Source organism: Trichechus manatus, unplaced genomic scaffold (genome assembly GCF_000243295.1).
Source record: "Trichechus manatus latirostris isolate Lorelei unplaced genomic scaffold, TriManLat1.0 scaffold00138, whole genome shotgun sequence".
Taxonomy (NCBI): Eukaryota; Metazoa; Chordata; class Mammalia; order Sirenia; family Trichechidae; genus Trichechus; species Trichechus manatus.
In genome coordinates, this window is record NW_004444074.1 from 6,952,707 (window position 1) to 6,957,479 (window position 4,773).

Below are 4,773 nucleotides of genomic sequence, written 5' to 3' on the forward strand. Positions count from 1 at the left end.
AGTGCTTGGCTGCTACCTCAAAGGTCAGTGGTTTGAACCCACAAGCTGCTCTGTGGGAGAAAGATGTGGCAATGTGCTTCCCTAAAGATTACTGCCTTGGAAACCTTGTGGGGCAGTTCTACTCTGTCCTATAGGGTCACTGTGAGTCAGGATCAACTCCACGGCACCCAACAACAACAATCTTTATGTAAACAGATCACCAGAGTGGGTTCCAACTGCCAGTCTTTCGGTTTGCAGCCCAGTGCTTAACCTTTGCATCGCTAGGGCTCCTTAAGGATGATACTTTAAATTCTTTTATGAAATATTTTAGACATACAAAAAGGAATAAAAGCATAATATAACAACTAGCCTTGTAGCCAGTACCTACGTGTTGTGGATTGAATTGTGTCCCCCCAAAATATATGTTGGAATCCTAACCTCTATACCTGTGGATGTAATCCCATTTGGAAATAGGGTGTTCTTTGTTATGTTAATGAGGCCATATCACGGTGTAGGGGATGTCTCCAACCTAACAACTTTTGAGACGTGAAAGAGCAGATTAGGCACAGAGAAGCAAGCACAAATGGGGAAAGACAGATGCCAGCCAGAGATCAATCACCAAGAAGCGAAGGAATGCCAGGGGTACAGAAGCAGAGACAAGTATCTTCCAACAGGGAGAGAAACTTCCCCTAGGCTAGTGCCCTGAATTCCGACTTCCAGCCTCCTGAACTGTGAGAAAATAAATTTCTATTCTTTAAAACCACCTACTTGTGGTATTTGCGTTCCAACAGTACTAGCACTACAGTATTACCATCCAAGCATCCTGTGTATTCCCTCTGCCCTCATTTCTCCTCCCCACAGTGGCAGCCAGTGTCCAGAGTCTGGGGTTTATTATCCTACATATTTATTCATAGTACTTGTAAATTTTTGTGTACATCCCTAAACAATCTGATATTATTCACGTTTTCTAAACATGTAAGTGGTATCATACTGTTTGTATCCTTCTGCAGAACTTGGGATTTTTTCCCTTATCATTGTGCTTTTTTATCATTTATGCAGGTATATCATTTGTTTTCATTGCTGTGTGGGCCAGGCTCTTCCGGATACTTCCCTTCCCATCCCATGAGATTCAGGCCTCTGAAGATTAAATTCTTTACTGCATTTCATGTATTTGTACAAGTTCCAGAAAGTCGTGTCTATGTGACCACTGAGTTTACATTCTTATTTTCTCCATGCCTGGAGAGGTTTGCCCTAGTTTCCCTCCAGGCTCCCTCTCAGAATTGCTTGTTATTGGTCATAACAGATGCTCCTTCCACTCTCCCCCAGCTTTCCAAGTCTCTAGCTGCCGCAAGGTAAGGAAAAATTATGTGTATAAATTGAACCAACCTACCTTTCTCCCTTCCCTCCCCTTCCATCTTCCTTTGTTCTTCCTTCCTTTTCCCCTTGCCCCTCCCACCATTCTTTTTACTCTCCTTGGAAGGGGCAAGGCAGATGATGGAGTCTCAGTCCTGCCCTACCCTGGAATGAAGAAACTGTCCTGTAGGCATCTCTGTCTCTGCGGGTAACGGTGTTTTCATGTCATAGTCAGGACTGTGAGAGTTCAGTGCACATTTTTTCCTTTCCAGGCCCATGAAAGCAAGACTGCCTTCAGGCCTTATCGCTCTACACCCTCCCCAGACCTTCAATTCCCCAGACTGATTAAGCCTAACAGTGTGCAGGCAGTTACCCACTCAGCAAAAAGTCACTGAAGGCTCATAATGTTTTCTGTCAAAGAAATAGGACAGCTTAAAACTTTACCCTGATGGTATAAGTGGAATGACTGTGTTGTTGTTAGGTGCTGGCCCTCTACTTTACCAAGCTTGATGTCCATCTCCAGGGATTGGTCCCTCCTGATAACACGTCCAAAGTACTTGAGAGAAGTCTCTCCATCCTCACTTCTAAGGAGAATTCTGGCTGTACTTCCTCCAAGACAGATTTGTGCATTCTTCTTCTGACAAGCCATAGTATATTCAATATTCTTCACCAACACCATAATTCAAATGTGTCAATTCTTCTTTGGTCTTCCTTTTTCATTATCCAGCTTTCACATGCACATAGGGCTATTGAAAATACCATGGTTCAGGTCAGGCGCACCTTAGTTATCCAAGTGACATCTTTGCTTTTTAAGATTTTAATGCAATGCGTCGTTTGACTTCTTCACTGCTGCTTCCATGGGCGTTGATTGTGGATCCAAGTAAAATGAAATTCTTGACAACTTTAATCTTTTCTCTATTTATCATGATGTTGCTTATTGGTCCAGTTGTGAGAATTTTTGTTTTCTTTATGTTGAGGTATAATCCATACTGAAGGCTGTGGTCTTTGATCTTTATCAGTAAGTGCTTCAAGTCATTTTCACTTTTGGCAATAACTGTAGACCCAGGTTATTTGCTAAGTTTTCTGAGATTAATAAGAACCAATGTATACAGACAGTAGTCATTTCCTTTATAATTCAATTTAGTTAAAGCCACATTTATATTTACATACAGTTATACTTAGTGTAGGTAATATACTCATCTGACCTAGTAGCCAAGTGTGGTTATTTTGGAAGTTCCAAAGCAATCCAATCGACTCAATGACAACTGGTTTTTTATACTGGTAAAGCAATCCAAAAATCTTGAAAATGTCTTTTTTGCATATTTAGTTCAAACCATGGAAAATCAGGGAGATGATAGACAGGCATTTTGTATACTTCGAATTCATGAAACAGTTTTAACAAAGGGATACCTTAGTTGGAAGCATTAAATTTAATTCTCTTGTCTTTATTTTACCAACTAATACTAGAACCCTCTGTCTTCATTAAAAGTCTTAGTAAAGATGGGATTCTTAAATTTTTTAATGACTACTAATTTCTGGCCTAAAGTAAGTAAATTTGAATATCTTGCTTTTTTATCAGCAGACACTGGGACCGTACTTCCAAAGTCAGATTTTTCTATTTCTCACCTCAAAACTTTTTAGAAAGAGAAACGGCTTATATTAGAAGGATGGAATATTGTTTACGCTTTATTACTTATTTATTTTTATTTTGCCTTTCATGCTTATTTGTAGTATTTATGCTTAGAGATTTTATTTTTCAATTTTATCTTATTTTTCCAAGTAGAAAACATTCTACGATTCAGGCTTCTGAAGATTAAATTCTTTAATGCACTTCATGTATTTGTGCACGCTTCGGAGAGTCATGTCTATGTGGTGACAACTGAGCTTATATTCTCATTTTCTCCATGCCTGGAGAGTGTTTCTTAAAGGGTTAACATATTTAAAGGATTAAAGATTTTGGCTTAATTTCTTAATTTTTCTCCTGGGACTCTTAGATACTCCTCTATTAGATTCATATAAGCACTTACCAGTATGTTGACACTGACAAATATAGTATCATAGAATTTAAAAGACATTGTCTTAGTTATCTAGTGCTGCTATAACAGAAATACCACAAGTGAATGGCTTTAACAAACAGAAATTTATCCTCTCACAGTCTAGGAGGCTAAAACTCTGAATTCAGGGTGCCAGCTCCAGGGAAAGGCTTTCTCACTCTGTCAGATTGGTCCTTGTCACCAATCTTCCCCTGTCTAGGAGCTTCTCAGTGCAGGGATCCCAGGTCCAAAGGACACTTCCCTCCTGGTTCTTCATTCTTGGTGGTATGAGGACCCCCTGTCTCTCTGCTCAATTCTTTTCTATCTCAAAAGAAATTGACTCAAGATACAACCTAATCTTGTAAATTGAGTCCTGCCTCACTAACATAACTGCCCCTAATCCTGCCTCATTAACATCATAGAGGTAGGATTTACAACAGATAGGAAAATCATATCAGATGACAAAATGGTGGATAATCACAAAATACTGGGAATCATGGCCTAGCCAAGTTGACACACATTTTTGGGGGACACAATTCAATCCATAGCAGACATTAATACCTTTATTTTCTAACACCTTCTAAAGAAAGGCTATCTTTCAAAGGAAGCTACTTCTCTTAGTTATCCTTGGTTTATCCCTACCACTTTCGAGGAACAAAAAGCTTTTGTTACTATATTGCTTTGGCGTCAGAAAGGTTGGCATCCCTTTTGGGGTTACGGAATCTTCCTGGGTTCCTCATTCTGTTTACCAGTTCACTAGCAGTATAGAAAAACAGCTCATCAGCCCTCAATTATCATAAAGCAAGACACTCCGTCACCTTGATAAGACTAAAACTCTAACCTGGTGTACTCTTTAATCCTGGAAATACTTATTTATGGGGGTTAGAACTATCCTATTCTTCCTCTAGTCCAGGGTTTGTCCACCTTAGCACTGTTGGCATTTGGATCATATAATTCTGTGTTGTGAGAGGCTATCCTGTACATTGTAGGATATTTGGCAGCATCCCTGGCCTCTACCCACTAGATACCATTAGCACATTCCCCCCAAAGTTGAGACAACCAGGAATACATCCAGATATTATGTCCCCTGAAGGGCAAAATTTCCTCCTTCCTCCTCCCACCCCACTCTCCGTTGAGAACAACTTCTCCAGTCTAACAATGAGCAGGCTCCTTCTATTCTAATGATCCAAACACTAGTGCTGTCCAACAGAAATAAAATCCGAGGTACATATGTAATTTTAAATTTTCTAGTAACCACATTAAAAAAGGTAAAGACAAACAGTCAAAATTACTTTTAATAATATATTTTCTACAACATTCAAGCAGTCAACAGACACATGAGGAAATGCTCTCATCACTAGCCATTAGAGAAATGCAAATTAAAACCACAATGAGATACCATCTCACC